Consider the following 18,700-nt stretch of genomic DNA (forward strand, 5'->3'; position numbering starts at 1 on the left):
CATTCAGTATTTATCAAGCAGCAGTCATCAGACACAAGAGAACCTGCAGTCAGTATTTATCAAGCAGCGGTTATCAGACACAAGATAACCTGCAGTCAGTATTTATCAAGCAGCGGTCATCAGACACAAGAGAACCTGCATTCAGTATTTATCAAGCAGCGCTCATTAGACACAAGAGAACCTGCAGTCAGTATTTATCAAGCAGCGGTCATCAGACACAAGAGAACCTGCAGTCAGTATTTATCAAGCAGCGGCTATCAGACACAAGAGAACCTGCAGTCAGTATTTATCAAGCAGCTGTCATCAGACACAAGAGAACCTGCAGTCAGTATTTATCAAGCAGCTGTCATCAGACACAAGAGAACCTGCAGTCAGTATTTATCAAGCAGATGTCATCAGACACAAGAGAACCTGCAGTCAGTATTTAACAAGCAGCTGTCATTAGACACAAGAGAACCTGCAGTCAGTATTTATCAAGCAGTAATCATCAGACTCAAGAGAACCTGCAGTCAGTATTTATCAAGCAGCGGTCATCAGACACAAGAGAACCTGCAGTCAGTATGTAACAAGCAGCGGTCATCAGACACAAGAGAACCTGCAGTCAGTATTTATCAAGCAACGGTCATCAGACACAAGAGAACCTGCAGTCAGTATTTATCAAGCAGCGGTCATCAGACACAAGAGAACCTGCAGTCAGTATTTATCAAGCAGTGGTCATCAGACACAAGTGAACCTGCAGTCAGTATTTATCAAACAGCGGTCATCAGACACAAGAGAACCTGCAGTCAGTATTTATCAAGCAGTGGTCATCAGACACAAGTGAACCTGCAGTCAGTATTTATCAAGCAGCGGTCATCAGACACAAGAGAACCTGCAGTCAGTATTTAACATGCAGCGGTCATCAGACACAAGAGAACCTGCAGTCAGTATTTATCAAGCGGTGGTCATCAGACACAAGTGAACCTGCAGTCAGTATTTATCAAGCAGCGGTCATCAGAAACAAGAGAACCTGCAGTCAGTATTTATCAAGCAGCGGTCATCAGACACAAGAGAACCTGCAGTCAGTATTTATAAAGCAGCGGTCATCAGACACAAGAGAACCTGCAGTCAGTATTTATCAAGCAGCGGTCATCAGACACAAGAGAACCTGCAGTCAGTATTTATCAAGCAGCAGTCATCAGGCCGCTGTTTCCCTACTCTCTTCTCTACCTCTTAGGTGGAGAATTTGAATTTCTCTGGTCTCGTCCGACCAGGGAGATTGACAGCTTCTACCCACGCGTGATGGGCTGTGCGCGCATGTGCAATGTTGATTGCTGGCCATTAGAGGTGAGTTGGGGCGGACAGGGGTGCATATGAATGCCCCTGCCCGCCCTTGTTTAATACATCTAGCCCAAAGCATTACTCTGGTGAGCTGAAGAATTTTTGAGGTTCATGTGATATTTTCTTGTCAGCTTTTTACAGATTTGCTGCATTACTTTCAAGTGGTTTAGCATATGGGTGAGTGGAAAGGGCATAACTAGAAACCACAGGGCCCAGGTGCAAGAATCTAAGAAGGGCCCCCACAGAAAGGTGAATTTGATACATATTTGTTTTTCCACATAATAATGACAAAATTAAACTTGTTTTAGATAGAGCATGTAATTTTAAGCAAATTTCTACTTTACATCTGTTATCTAATTTGATTTGTTCTCTTGGTATCCTTTATTGAAAAGGCTCAGAAGAAGCAGCAGTGCTCTGCAGGAACCTATGTGCTGATTGGTGGCTGTGCATATATGCCTATCGTCATTGGCTCACCCAATGTATTCATCGAGCTCACAGTAGTGCATTGCTGCTCCTTAAACAAAGGATACAAAGAGAAAGAATCTAATTTAATAATAAAAGTATTGTTGTTTACAATTGTATGCACTGAATAGAGAAAGACGAAATCATGGGTTTCATTTCCCTTTACTTTATAGCAAAGCGGAGGGTATCTGCACTCTCACTCTGCACTCCCACTACCCACAGAGTCAGCGACTATTGTGCCAGATCCAAATATATATTTATATAACTTTATGTAAGAACTTACCTGATAAATTCATTTCTTTCATATTAGCAAGAGTCCATGAGCTAGTGACGTATGGGATATACAATCACACCTGGAGGGGCAAAGTTTCCCAAACCTCAAAATGCCTATAAATACACCCTCACCACACCCACAATTCAGTTTAACGAATAACCAAGTAGTAGTGGGGTGAAAAAGAGTAAAAAGCATCAAAACGGAACTGGAAATGTAATTGTGCTTTACACAAAAATACATAACCACGATAAAAAGGGTGGGCCTCATGGACTCTTGCCAATATGAAAGAAATGAATTTATCAGGTAAGTTCTTACATAAATTATGTTTTCTTTCATGTAATTGGCAAGAGAGAGTCCATGAGCTAGTGACGTATGGGATAGTAATACCCAAGATGTGGGACTCCACCGAAGAGAGGGAGGGATAAAATAAAAACAGCCATTTTCCGCTGAAAAATTTAATCCACAACCAAAGAAATACATTTCTTTTATAATTGAAAAGAAAAAAACTTAAAACATAAGCAGATGAATAAACTGAAACAGCTGCCTGAAGAACTTTTCTACCAAAAACTGCTTCCGACGAGGCAAATACATCAAAACGGTAGAATTTAGTAAATGTATGCAAAGAAGACCAAGTCGCTGCTTTGAAAATCTGATCAACTGAAGCCTCATTCTTAAAAGCCCATGAAGTGGAGACTGATCTAGTAGAATGAGCTGTGATTCTCTGAGGCGGGGCCTGACCCGACTCCAAATAAGCCTGAAGAATCAAAAGCTTTAACCAAGATGCCAAGGAAATGGCAGAAGCTTTCTGACCTTTCCTAGAACCAGAAAAGACAACAAATAGACTAGAAGTCTTCCTGAAATCTTTAGTAGCTTCAACATAATATTTCAAAGCTCTTACAACATCCAGAGAATGTAAGGATCTCTCCAAAGTATTCTTAGGATTAGGACACAAAGAGGGGACAACGTAATGTTGTTAGAATTTACAACTTTAGGTAAAAATGTAAATAAATCTGCAAAACTGCCTTATCTTGATGAAAAATAAGAAAAGGTGACTCACAAGAAAGAGCAGATAATTCAGAAACTCTTCTAGCAGAAGAGATGGCCAAAAGGAACAACCCTTTCCAAGAAAATAGTTTAACATCCAAACTCGAAAATAAATCTTCCTAGAAACAGATGTATGAGCCTGTAACATAGTATCAATCACAGAGTCAGAGAAACCTCTATAACAAAGCACTAAGCGTTCAATTTCCATACCTTCAAATATAATGATTTGATATCCTGATGGAAAAACGGTCCTTGAGACAGAAGATCTGGTGTTAAAGGAAGTGGCCAAGGTTGACAACTGGACATCCAGACAAGGTCTGCATAGCATAACCTGTGAGGCCATGCTGGTGCTACCAGAAACAAAAACGAATGTTCCATGATGATCTTGATGATCACTTTTGGAAGAAGAACTAGAGGCAGGAAGATATAAGCAGGTTGGTAAAACCAAGGAACTGCTAACGCATCCATTGCTTCTGCCTGAGGATCCCTGGACCTGGACAGGTACCTGGGAAGTTTCTTGTTCAGATGGGAAGCCATCAGATCTATTTCTGGAAGACCCCACATCTGAACAATCTGAAAAAACACATCTGGATGGAGTGACCACTCCCCCGGATGTAAAGTCTGACGGCTGAGATAATCCGCTTCCCAATTGTCTACACCTGGGATATGTACCGCAGAAATTAGACAAGAGCTGGATTCCACCCAAACAAGTATCCAACATAGCTAGGGGACTGTGAGTCCCACCCTGATGATTAACATATGCCACAGTTGTGACATTGTCTGTCTGAAAACAAATGAATGGTTCTCTCTTCAATAGAGGCCAAACCTGAAGAACCCTGAAAATAGCACAGAGTTCTAAAATATTGATTGGTAACCTCGCCTCTTGAGATTTCCAAACCCCTTGTGCTGTCAGAGATCCCCAGACAGCTCCCGAACCTGAAAGACTTGCATCTGTTGTGATTACAGTCCAGGTTGGACGAACAAAGGAGGCCCTTTGAGCTATACGATGGTGGTCTAACCACCAAGTCAGAGAGAGAGTCGAACATTTGGATTCAAGGATATTAATTGTGATATCTTTGTATAATCCCTGCACCATTGATTCAGCATACAAAGCTGGAGAGGTCTCACATGAAAATGAGCAAAGGGGATTGCGTCCGATGCTGCAGTCATGAGACCTAAAACTTCCATGCACAAAACCACTGAAGGGAATGACTGAGACTGAAGTCATGGACACTGAATCTATCTGGAAACCTAAAAAAGGTGACCCATGTCTGAGTAATCAATGAACTTTTTGGTAAATTGATCCTCCAACCATGTCTTTGAAGAAACAACACTAGTTGATTTGTGTGAGAATCAGCAGAATGTAAAGACTGAGCCAGTACCAAGATATCATCCAAATAAAGAAACACCGCAATACCCTGTTTTCTGATCACAGAGAGTAGGGCACTGAGTACCTTTGAAAACATTATTGGAGCTATCGCTAGGCCAAATGGAAGAGTGACAAATTGGTAATGCTTGTCTAGGAAAGAGAATCTCAGAAACCATTAGTGATCTGGATGAATCGGAATGCTAAGATATGCATCCTGTAAGTCTATCATGGACATATAATGACCTTGCGGAATAAAAAGCAGAATAGTCCTTATAGTCACCATTTTGAAAGTTGGCACTCTTACAAAACGGTTCAAATTTTTCAGATCCAGAACTGGCCTGAATGAATTTTCTTTCTTTGGGACAATGAATAGATTTGAATAAAACCCCAAACCCTGTTCCTGAAACGGAACTGGTATAATTACCCCAGAAAGCTCTAGATCTGAAACACACTTCAGAAAAGCCTGAGCCTTCACTGGATTTTCTGGAACACAGGAGGTCTTATTCTGAATCATATTTGATACCCTTGAGAGACAAAGCTCTGAATCCAATGATTTTGGACAGAATCTGGCCAAATGTTCTGGAAAAAATTTAATCTGCCCCCCACCAGCTGAACTGGAATGAGAGCTGCACCATCATGCAGACTTGGGGTCTGGCTTTGGTTTCTTAAAAGGCTTGGATTTATTCCAACATTAAGAAGGCTTCCAATTGGAACCAGATTCCTTGGGGGAAGGATTTGGTTTCTGTTCCTTATTCTGTCAAAAAGAACGAAAATGATTAAAATCTTTAGATTTACCTTTAGATCTTTTATCCTGAGGTAAAAAAAAAAACTCCCTTCCCCCCAGTGACAGTTGAAATAATGAAATCCAACTGAGAACCAAATAAATTGTTACCTTGGAAAGAAGGAGATAGTAATCTAGACTTAGATACCATGTCAACATTCCAATATTTGAGCCACAAAGCTCTTCTAGCTAAAATAGCTAAAGACATAGATTTAACATAAATTTTGATTGTATCAAAAATAGCATCACAGATAAAATGATTAGCATGTTGAAGCAAGCTAACAATGCTAGAATAATCAGAATCTGTTTCCTGTTGCGCTAAGCTTTCCAACCAGAAGGTTGATGCAGCTGCAACATCAGCTATAGAAATTGCAAGCCTGAGAAGATTTAAGGATCCTTAAATGAAGTACTATCTTCCATAGGGATAGTAGTACGTTTGGCAAGAGTAGAAATAGCTCCATAAACTTTGTGGATTTTTTCCCAAAACTCAAATCTGGCTGCTGGCAAAGGATACAACTTTTTAAACCTAGAAGAAGGACTAAAAGAAGTACCAGGACTATTCCATTACTTTGAAATCATATCAGAAATAGCATTAGGAACTAAAAAAACCTCTGGAGTAACCACAAGAGGTTTATAAACAGAATTTAAACGTTTACTATTTATAGTATCAAGAGGGCTAGTTTCCTCAATAACCAAAGTAATTAACACTTCTATCAACAAGGAACGAATATACTCCATCTTAAAGAGATAAGTAGATTTGTCAGTTTCAATATCTGAGGTAGGATCTTCTAAATCAGATAGATCCTCATCAGAGGAGGATAATTCAGTATGTTTTCGGTCATTTGAAAATGTATCATCTTTATAAGAAGTTTTAAAAGACCTTTGACTTTTATTAGTAGGCAAGATGGCAGACAAAGCCTTCTGACTCACATCAGCAATAAAATCTTTTATATTCACAGGGATATCATGTACATTAGATGTTGAAGGAACAACAGGCATTGTACTAGTACTGATGGATACATTCTCTGCATGTAAAAGCTTATCATGACAACTGATACATACTACAGCTGGAGATATAATCTCCGCTAGCTTACAACAGTCACACTTATCTTTGGTAGAACTGTTATTAGGCAGCAGGAATCTAACAGCGGTTTCTGAGACAGGATCAGATTGAGACATCGTGCAAATGTAAGAGAAAAAAACAACATATAAAGCAAAATTATCAATTTCCTTATATGGCAGTTTCAGGAATGGGAAAAAAATGCAAACAGCATAGCCCTCTGAGCATAGAAAAAAGCAAGAGGCATATAGGAAGTGGGGTTAAAATAATAAAATTATTTGGCACCAAGTATGAAGCGCAACGCAAAACGAAATTTGTTAGCACTAACAACATCTGGAAATGATGTAACTCGCGTCATAGCAGACGCAACCTTGTGCAAGGAAACCAGCCAATCAGATTGAGCTCGCATTCTATTGGCTGTTCCAATCATCCAATAGAATGCAAGCTCAATCTGATTGGCTGATCGAATCAGCCAATCGGATTGAACTTGATTCTGATTGGCTGATTCCATCAGCCAATCAGAATTTTCCTACCTTAATTCCGATTGGCTGATAGAATCCTATCAGCCAATCGGAATTCGAGGGACGCAATCTTGGATGACGTCCCTTAAAGGAACCGTCATTCGTCGGGAAGTCGTCAGAAGAAGAAGATGGGTCCGCGGTGGAGGTCTTCAAGATGGAGCCGGTCGTCATCGGATGAAGATAGAAGATGCCGCTTGGATCAAGATGGTTGCCGGTCCGGATTGCCTCTTCTTCCCGGAGAGGATGAAGACTTTGGAGCCTCTTCTGTACCTCTTCAGCCACCGGATGATGGATGTCTAGCCCCCGCTTGGGCTTGGATGAAGATTTCGGAGCTTGGAACGATCGGTGATACCTGGCATGGTGAAGACAAGGCAGGAAGATCTTCAGGGGCTTAGTGTTAGGTTTATTTAAGGGGGGTTTGGGTTAGATTAGGGGTATGTGGGTGGTGGGTTGTAATGTTGGGGGGGGTATTGTATGTTTTTTTTTACAGGCAAAAGAGCTGAATTCTTTGGGGCATGCCCCACAAAAGGTCCTTTTAAGGGCTGGTAAGGTAAAAGAGCTTTGAACTTTTGTAATTTAGAATAGGGTAGGGCATTTTTTTTTATTTTGGGGGTCTTTGTTATTTTATTAGGGGGCTTAGAGTAGGTGTAATTAGTTTAAAATTGTTGTAATTTTTTTCTAATGTTTGTAAATATTTTTTTATTTTTTGTAACTTAGTTCTTTTTTATTTTTTGTACTTTAGTTAGTTTATTTAATTGTATTTATTTGTAGGAATTGTATTTAATTTATTTATTGATAGTGTAGTGTTAGGTTTAATTGTAGATAATTGTAGGTAGTTTAATTTATTTATTGATAGTGTAGTGTTAGGTTTAATTGTAACTTAGGTTAGGATTTATTTTACAGGTAATTTTGTAATTATTTTAACTATTTTAGCTATTAAATAGTTCTTAACTATTTAATAGCTATTGTACCTGGTTAAAATAATTACAAAGTTACCTGTAAAATAAATATTAATCCTAAAATAGCTACAAAATAATTATAATTTATATTGTAGCTATATTAGGGTTTATTTTACAGGTAAGTATTTAGCTTTAAATAGGAATAATTTATTTAATAAGAGTTAATTTATTTCGTTAGATTTAAATTATATTTAATTTAGGGGGGTGTTAGGGTTAAAGTTAGACTTAGCTTTAGGGGTTAATAAATTTATTAGAGTAGCGGTGAGCTCCTGTCGGCAGATTAGGGGTTAATACTTGAAGTTAGGTGTCGGCAATGTTAGGCAGGGCAGATTAGGGGTTAATACTATTTATTATAGGGTTATTGAGGCAGGAGTGAGGCGGATTAGGGGTTAATACATTTATTATAGTAGCGCTCAGGTCCGGTCGGCAGATTAGGGGTTAATAAGTGTAGTTAGGTGGAGGCGACGTTGGGGGCAGCAGATTAGGGGTTAATAAATATAATATAGGGGTCGACGATGTTAGGGCAGCAGATTAGGGGTACATAGGGATAAAGTAGGTGGCGGGGGTGTACGGAGCGACAGATTAGGGGTTAAAAATAATATGCAGGGGTCAGCGATAGCGGGGGCGGCAGATTAGGGGTTAATAAGTGTAAGGTTAGGGGTGTTTAGACTCGGGGTACATGTTAGAGTGTTAGGTGCAGACGTAGGAAGTGTTTCCCCATAGAAAACAATGGGGCTGCGTTAGGAGCTGAACGCGGCTTTTTTGCAGGTGTTTTTTTTCAGCTCAAACAGCCCCATTGTTTTCTATGGGGGAATCGTGCACGAGCACGTTTTTGAAGCTGGCCGCGTCCGTAAGCACTGCTGGTATCGAGAGTTGAAGTTGCGGTAAATATGCCTGTACGCTCCTTTTTTGAAGCCTAACGCAGCCATTCTGTGAACTCTAAATACCAGAGGTATTTAAAAGGTGCGGCCAGAAAAAAGCATGCGTAGCTAACGCACCCCTTTGGCTGCAAAACTCTAAATCTAGGCGAAAGTTTGTAAAACTGAATTGTGGGTGTGGTGAGGGGTGTATTTATAGGCATTTTGAGATTTAGGAAACTTTGCCCCTCCTGGTAGGATTGTATATCCCATATGTCACTAGCTCATGGACTCTTGCCAATTACATGAAATATATATATATATAGATAGATAGATATTTATTTTGGTTTATATTATATTATATATATATATAAAAATAAATAATATTATATCAGTCTTCTGTAACTATTCTAGAGTAGAGACCAGAGCTGAAAAAAAGGAGTTGCATCCGTCTAGGTTGTTTTTCCACATTAAACTTAGTCTTACCTTAGTGCTATTCACTGGGCATCCATGCAGGATTACTAGATGGCTGCCTCCACGCTGACAATGTGAGTGACTCTATGAATTAACCCTCTGGTTGCCCGGCATACAGCTAGATGTATCATGGTCCCACTCACACAGGACCCGCAGACGGCCCTGATTCTCCACCTGGCCCCCGGGTAGCTGCCCATATTGCCAGCAGCACGCTGCCTCTCTGTAAAAGCCCGCACTCACTGTACTGTGTCTGCGCCAGGCTTTTAGAATTTATAATAAATAATAATTAATAATATTATGATGTGAACTGCATGGTAGCATAGGTAGCAGAACAGCAGCAGCCAGCTCGGCAAGTAAAATGTACTCACAAGCAACTCCCTACTTGTCTAGCTGCTGCAACTGACTGCTTCATGTGATGTCTGCAATGTGACTTCTGAATTCTGGGGATGGGTGGATGTACAAACTACATACAGTGACATCATACTACATACAGTGACAACAGAGACTAATACACACAGTGACATCATACTACATAGAGTGACAACAGAGACTAATACACACAGTGACATCATACTACATACAGTGACAACAGAGACTAATACACACAGTGACATCATACTACATACAGTGACAACAGACACTAATACACACAGTGACATCATACTACATACAGTGACAACAGACACTAATACACACAGTGACATCATACTACATACAGTGACAACAGAGACTAATACACACAGTGACATCATACTACATACAGTGACAACAAAGACTAATACACACAGTGACATCATACTACATACAGTGACAACAGAGACTAATACACACAGTGACATCATACTACATACAGTGACAACAGAGACTAATACACACAGTTACATCATACTACATACAGTTACAACAGAGACTAATACACACAGTTACATCATACTACATACAGTGACAACAGAGACTAATACACACAGTGACATCATACTACATACAGTGACAACAGAGACTACTACACACAGTGACATCATACTACATACAGTGACAACAGAGACTACTACACACAGTGACATCATACTACATACAGTGACAACAGAGACTAATACACACAGTGACATCATACTACATACAGTGACAACAGAGACTAATACACACAGTTACATCATACTACATACAGTGACAACAGAGACTACTACACACAGTGACATCATACTACATACAGTGACAACAGAGACTACTACACACAGTGACATCATACTACATACAGTGACAACAGAGACTAATACACACAGTGACATCATACTACATACAGTGACAACAGAGACTAATACACACAGTGACATCATACTACATACAGTGACAACAGAGACTACTACACACAGTGACATCATACTACATACAGTGACAACAGAGACTACTACACACAGTGACATCATACTACATACAGTGACAACAGAGACTACTACATACAACATCATACTACATACAGTGACAACAGAGACTACTACATACAGTGACATTATACTACATACAGTGACAACAGAGACTAATACATACAGTGACATCATACTACATACAGTGACAACAGAGACTAATACATACAACATCATACTACATACAGTGACAACAGAGACTACTACATACAGTGACATTATACTACATACAGTGACAACAGAGACTACTACATACATCATACTACATACAGTGACAACAGAGACTACTACATACAGTGACATTATACTACATACAGTGACAACAGAGACTAATACATACAGTGATATCATACTACATACAGTGACAACAGAGACTACTACATACAACATCATACTACATACAGTGACAACAGAGACTACTACATACAGTGACATTATACTACATACAGTGACAACAGAGACTAATACATACAGTGACATCATACTACATACAGTGACAACAGAGACTAATACATACAACATCATACTACATACAGTGACAACACAGACTAATACATTCAACATCATACTACATACAGTGACAACAGAGACTAATACATACAGTGACATAATTTTTGCAAGAATAATTTCAACCACAGAATGGCAGCAATGCTTGCACAATTCTTGAAAAACTGCTTCAATATAGTATTCCAAATCATATGCATGCTCGTGAGCCTACTTACCTGCTTTTCAACAAAGAATACAAAGGGCACTTAGTCAATTTGATAATTACAGCAACTTTAAACTCTATCTGAATCATAAAATTAAAATGATGGGTTTTCTGTTCCTTTAAAGCATACTGCCTACTGTAACTGAAATATACATATTTAAACATAAAGCATACTGCCTACTGTAACTGAAATAGTCATATTTAAACATAAAGCATACTGCCTACTGTAACTGAAATAGACATATTTAAACATAAAGCATACTGCCTACTGTAACTGAAATAGTCATATTTAAACATAAAGCATACTGCTTACTATAACTGAAATAGTCATATTTAAACATAAAGCATACTGCCTACTGTAACTGAAATAGTCATATGTAAACATAAAGCATACTGCCTACTGTAACTGAAATAGTCATATTTAAACATAAAGCATACTGCCTACTGTAACTGAAATAGTCATATTTGAACATAAAGCATACTGCCTACTGTAACTGAAATAGTCATATATGAACATAAAGCATACTGCCTACTGTAAATGAAATAGTCATATATGAACATAAAGCATACTGCCTACTGTAAATGAAATAGTCATATATGAACATAAAGCATACTGCCTACTGTAACTGAAATAGTCATATTTGAACATAAAGCATACTGCCTACTGTAACTGAAATAGTCATATATGAACATAAAGCATACTGCCTACTGTAAATGAAATAGTCATATTTGAACATAAAGCATACTGCCTACTGTAACTGAAATAGACATATTTAAACATAAAGCATACTGCCTACTGTAACTGAAATAGTCATATTTAAACATAAAGCATACTGCTTACTATAACTGAAATAGTCATATTTAAACATAAAGCATACTGCCTACTGTAACTGAAATAGTCATATGTAAACATAAAGCATACTGCCTACTGTAACTGAAATAGTCATATTTAAACATAAAGCATACTGCCTACTGTAACTGAAATAGTCATATTTGAACATAAAGCATACTGCCTACTGTAACTGAAATAGTCATATTTAAACATAAAGCATACTGCTTACTATAACTGAAATAGTCATATTTAAACATAAAGCATACTGCCTACTGTAACTGAAATAGTCATATGTAAACATAAAGCATACTGCCTACTGTAACTGAAATAGTCATATTTAAACATAAAGCATACTGCCTACTGTAACTGAAATAGTCATATTTGAACATAAAGCATACTGCCTACTGTAACTGAAATAGTCATATATGAACATAAAGCATACTGCCTACTGTAAATGAAATAGTCATATTTGAACATAAAGCATACTGCCTACTGTAACTGAAATAGTCATATTTAAACATGAAGCATACTGCCTACTGTAACTGAAATAGTCATATTTAAACATGAAGCATACTGCCTACTGTAACACCAATTATAAAAAGGCAGTGCAAATGTAAGAATACATGAAATCCAATTGTTTTTCTATCATGATTCAAACAGAGCATAAAATTTTAATTAACTTTATAATTTACTAAAATTATCCAATTGGCTTGGTTCTCTTGGTATCTTTTGTTAAAGGAGCAGCAATGCACTACTGGGAGCTAGTTGTACACATCAGATAAGCCAATGGAGTCAATGTATCAAGCGCCGTGCGTAAACAGAAGCTATGAAGCAGCGATCTAAAGACTGCTGCTCCATAACCTGTTCGCCTGCTTTGAGGCGGCAAACAGAAATCAACCCAATCGAATACGATTGGTTGATTGATACCCCCTGCTAGCAGCCAATTTGCCTCAAATCTGAAGGGGGCGGCATTGCACCAGCAGTTCACAAGAACTGCTGGTGCAATGATGAATGTCAATAGCGTATGCTGTCGGCATTTATCGATGTGCGGCGGATAAGATTCGCTACATTGTGTCATGTCCATCCGCACATTAATAAATTGACCCCAATGACAAGATTCATATATGTGCGGCCACCAATCAGAAGCTAGCAGCTAGGTATTCTTTTCAACAAAGTATAGCAAAAGAATGAAGAAAATTAAATAATAGCAGTGAATTGGAAAGTTGTTTAAAATTGCTGCTCTATCTGATGAATAAAAGATCAAATTTGTGTTTCAGTTGTGGTAAAAGACAAACTTACGGCTAGATTACGAGTTTTTGTCAGTAAGGCTTGCAGCTCTAACGCTCCTTTTTTTTCTAACGCTACCTTAAGACAACGCTGGTATTACCGATTTTTTTAAACCTGGCATTAACCGCAAAAAGGTGAGCGTAGAGCAAAATTTAGCTCCACATCTCACCTCAATACCAGCGTTGCTTACGGTAGTGGTAAGCTGGCTAAACGTGCTCAAGCACGATATCCCCATAGGAAACAATGGGGCTGAGCTGGCTGAAAAAAACAAAAAAAAAGCAGCGTTCAGCTCCTAACGCAGCCCCATTGTTTCCTATGGGGAAAGGAATTTTATGTCTGCACCTAACACCCTAACATGAACCCCGAGTCTAAACACCCCTAATATTACACTTATTAACCCCTAATCTGCCGACCCCGACATCGTCGCCACCTGCGTTATACTATTAACCCCTAATGTGCCGCTCTGGACAAATCTGCTGCCCCCAACATCGCCGACACCTACATTATATTAACCCCTAATCTGCCCCCCCCCCAACGTCGCCACCACTATATTAAAGTTATTAACCCCTAATCTGCCGCCGCCAACGTAATACATTTATTAACCCCTAAACCTAAGTCTAACCCTAACTCTAACACCCCCCTAATTTAAATATAATTTAAATACATCTAAATAAAATAACTACAATTAAATAAATTATTCCTATTTAAAACTAAATACTTACCTATAAAATAAACCCTAATATAGCTACAATATAACTAATAGTTACATTGTAGGTAGCTTAGGTTTTATTTTTATTTTACAGGCAAGTTTGTATTTATTTTAACTAGGTACAATAGTTATTAAATAGTTATTAACTATTTAATAACTACCTATCTAAAATAAGTACAAAATTACCTGTAAAATAAATCCTAACCTAAGTTACAATTACACCTAACACTACACTATCATTAAACTAATTACCTAAACTACCTACAATTAAATACAATTAAATTCAATAAACTAAATTACGGAAAAAACCCCCCACTAAATTACAGAAATAAAAATGACAAGAAGTTTAAACTAATTACACCTAATCTAAGCCCCCTAATAAAATAAAAAAGCCCCCCAAAATAATAAAATGTCCTACCCTATACTAAATTACAAATAGCCCTTAAAAGGGCCTTTTGCGGGGCATTGCCCCAAAGTAATCAGCTCTTTTACCTGTAAAAAAAAAATACAATGTCCCCCCACATTACAACCCACCACCCACACACCCCTACTCTAAAACCCACCCGATCCCCCCTTAAAAAACCTAACACTACCCCTTTGAAGATCACCTTACCGGGAGACGTCTTCACCCAGCCGGGCCAAAGTCATCCAAGAAGCCGGGCACAAGTGGTCCTCCATCCGGCAGAAGTCTTCATCCGATCGGGGCAGAAGAGGTCCACCATCCAGCAAAAGTCTTCATCCAAGCGGCATCTTCTATCTTCATCCTTCCGGCGCGGAGCGGCTCCATCTTGAAGACATCCAGCGTGGAGCATCCTTCCTGGCCGACGAACTAACGACGAATGAAGGTTCCTTTAAATGACGTCATCCAAAATGGCGTCCCTTGAATTCCGATTGGCTTATAGGATTCTATCAGCCAATCGGAATTAAGGTAGGAAGAATCCGATTGGCTGATGCAATCAGCCAATCGGATTGACCGCGCATTCTATTGGCTGTTCCACTTAGGTTAGGATTTATTTTACAGGTAATTTTGTACTTATTTTAGATAGGTAGTTATTAAATAGTTAATAACTATTTAATAGCTATTGTACCTAGTTAAAATAAATACAAAGTTGCCTGTGAAATAAATATAAATCCTAAGCTAGCTACAATGTAACTATTAGTTATATTGTAGCTAGCTTATGGTTTATTTTATCGGTAAGTATTTAGTTTTAAATATGAATAATTTATTTAATTTTGTTAAATTTGTTTTGTTTAATTTAAATTATATTTAAGTTAGGGGGGTGTTAGGGTTAGGTTTAGACTTAGGTTTAGGGGTTAATACCTTTAATATAGTAGCAGTGACATTGGGGGTGGCAGATTAGGGGTTAATAAATGTAGGTAGGTGTCGGCGATGTTAGGGCAGGCAGATTAGGGGTTAATAAAATTTAACTAGTGTTTGCGAGGCAGGAGTGCGGCGGTTTAGGGGTTAATACATTTATTAAAGTGGCGGCGATGTCTGGTCGGCAGATTAGGGGTTAATAATTGTAGGTAGGTGGCGGCGACGTTGGGGGCGGCAGATTAGAGGTTAATAAATATAATGTAGGTGTCGGCGATGTTAGGGGCAGCAGATTAGGGGTTCATAGGTATAATGCAGGTGGCGGTGATGTCCGGTCGGCAGATTAGGGGTTAAAAATTTTTATTATAGTGTTTGCGGTGTGGGGGGGCCTTGGTTTAGGGGTTCATAGGTAGTTTATGGGCGTTAGTGTACTTTGTAGCACTTTAGTTAAGAGCTTTATGTTCCGGCGTTAGCCCATAAAACTCTTAACTACTGACTTTTAAATGCGGTAGGAGTCTTGACAGGAGAGGGTCTACCGCTCACTTTCTCCAAGACTCGTAATACTGGCGTTAGGCAAGTCTCATTAAAAAGATAGGATATGCAATTGACTTAAGGGGATTTGCGGTAGCCTCGAGTGAGCGGTAGACACTTTCCTGTCTGACTTGTAATACCAGCGGGCGTTAAAAAGCAGCGTTGGGACCTCTCAACGCTGCTTTTTAAGGCTACCGCCAAACTCGTAATCTAGGCGTTTATATTTTATTCATCAGATAGAGAAGCATTTTAAAACCCTTTCCAATTCCCTTCTATTATTTAATTTAATGTATTAAGTGCATCACAGTGACAAATGTGACACTTAATATATTTCTATGTATCCATAAATATGAAACAAATAATTGTAGCCAAACTGGAAATTCAGAAAGGGACATTTTTCTGAATCCATCCAATATTATAACAAATTAACACTGTTAACAAACTCAACCACTGTCCTTATTTGGAGAAGCCAATATGGACTTGAGTGTGGGGATGACAGAACTTGCCAAATGATTGGATAACAAACTGCCAATTAGGCTTGTGAAGTCTGTAGGTTGCCCCCTTTTCTGTAAGAAACTGTGTGCTCATTAGCGCAACTTTGCATAAATAACTATACAGCATAACTTAGGAACTAAAGCTCCAAGGACAGATATTAAATAAAATGTGTATACAATTAGATTCTAACACACTTAGAATAAGTTTCCCCATGATATCATCTTTATTTCTATATTTAGTCTTCATTTTCAACTTTGACCTGAGCCTTAAAAATACCGACCGTGCCGGTAAAATACCAGCTGGGTGGTTACCTTAGAAATCTGTCTTGTGCTCCTTCAGTTTTTCAGCTGCATAAGGACCAGGATGCCAGTTCAAGGCTAACATTGGGATGGGCACGGTGTGGGCAAATCTCCAACTCATTATTTATTGTAACTATTTTGAAATGTCACATGAAAGTTATTTTGAACTTCCAATAAAAAGCAGTTATAAATCTTGCAGGCTGGTGGTAATGTAGTTTAGGAGGGGTTTTTTTGGGCTGTAGATTTGGATTGTAATTAGACCAATAAATGTACTGAAAGGAGTGCCAATAAATACTGATTAGCTGCAGTTAGTTTGCTATTTAAGACCCAGAGAACCAGATAACAACAAAATAATACAAATTTAATAGGCATGTGCACAGACAAAGTGTTGGTCATTAAATATTTTTTTCCAGGTATTCATTAAGAAAGTAATTCAGAATTTCTTAATGAAAATCTATTTATTCACTGCTTCGTATGGTGAACAACATCAGGGCAGAAGAGGAGCAGACGGACATCAGCTTAAAGTTAAAGGGACAGTAGACTTTTTTCTCTTATTGTTGTTCCTTAATTGTTTTTCCCTTAATGTATTTCCAATTACTTTGATGTATGAGAAATTGCATTTTCTGATTTATTTGTGTATATGAAATAGCTGTTTTTGTGCTTTTAAACCACATCCTATTACAATGGGTTCAACTTGCAGGTAAAATCAGATCTCATTTTGTTATCACTTTGTTTACACACACACACTGCCTTATGTTATATATGTTTGTAAAACAAAGCCCAATACTTAGAGAGAACAATGGGAAATTAACATCAGCAGCAGTACAAAAAAAAGATAGTTTCTTTGGCCTCTAGTTATCAATGTCTGTCGGACCTGATCCGACACTGTGGATCAGGTCCGCCAGACCTCACTGAATATGGAGAGCAATACGCTCGCCGTATTCAGCATTGCACCAGCAGCTCACAAGAGCCGCTGGTGCAACGCCGCCCCCTGCAGACTCGTGGCCAATCAGCAGGGGGGTGTCAATCAACCTGATCGTACTCGATCGGGTTGAATTACGGCGATGTCTGTCCGCCTGCTCAGAGCAGCCGGACAGGTTATGGAGCAGCTGTTTCTGGCGAGTCTGAAGACCATCAAGTTCCATACGGAGCTTGTTAAATAGAGCCCTTTAATAGAGTCAGGACTAGCCAAGAACAAAAGTGAAGCTTATATAGTGACCCAGGGATATTACTACGTTATTACAAAATAGAATAAAAGGTTCATACATTCTCATTTAAACTGACTAAATCTTATAAAACCTCCCCACCTGCACAAGATCCGGCCTTAACTACCAAAGGAATCAGCTAAATGTTGTTGTCACTAAAAGGCTTCTCACTAATCGCTGAACGTCACAGAAAGCACCACACTCAGCAGATCATAACTCATAGTCAGAAATTCTTTAAAGGGACACAAAACATTCTTTTCAGTACAATTTCAAACAACTTTCAGATTTACACATAACATTACATGTGTTGCATTATTTTGGTATCTTTTGTTAACGGAGCAGCAATGAACTACTGGGGGCAAGCTGATCACACCGGGTGCGCCAATGGCAAGAAGCATATCTGTGCAGCCACCAATCAGCAGCTAGCTCCTAGTGGTGTTTGGCGACTCACTAGCCTACCTAGGCATGCTTTTCAACAAAGGATACTAAGAGAATGAAGCACATTAGATAATAGAAGTAAATTGGAAAGATTATTTTGTTTAATTGCTGCTCTGTCTTAATCATGAATGTTAAATTTTGACTTTACTGTCCCTTTAAATCTGTTGAATTTGAAATATTACAGGGGTGACTATATAAAATGAGTCCTGGGGTCACAAAACATGAATGCTAATTTACTAAAGCAGCATCTTTATTGCATCCGATAACTAAATGATTTTATTGTGTTTTATAATGATACTATTGTAACTTTCTATATGTGCGAACCTCAGACAAAA

This window comes from Bombina bombina, chromosome 8, assembly GCF_027579735.1.
Source record: "Bombina bombina isolate aBomBom1 chromosome 8, aBomBom1.pri, whole genome shotgun sequence".
In the NCBI taxonomy this organism is placed as follows: Eukaryota; Metazoa; Chordata; class Amphibia; order Anura; family Bombinatoridae; genus Bombina; species Bombina bombina.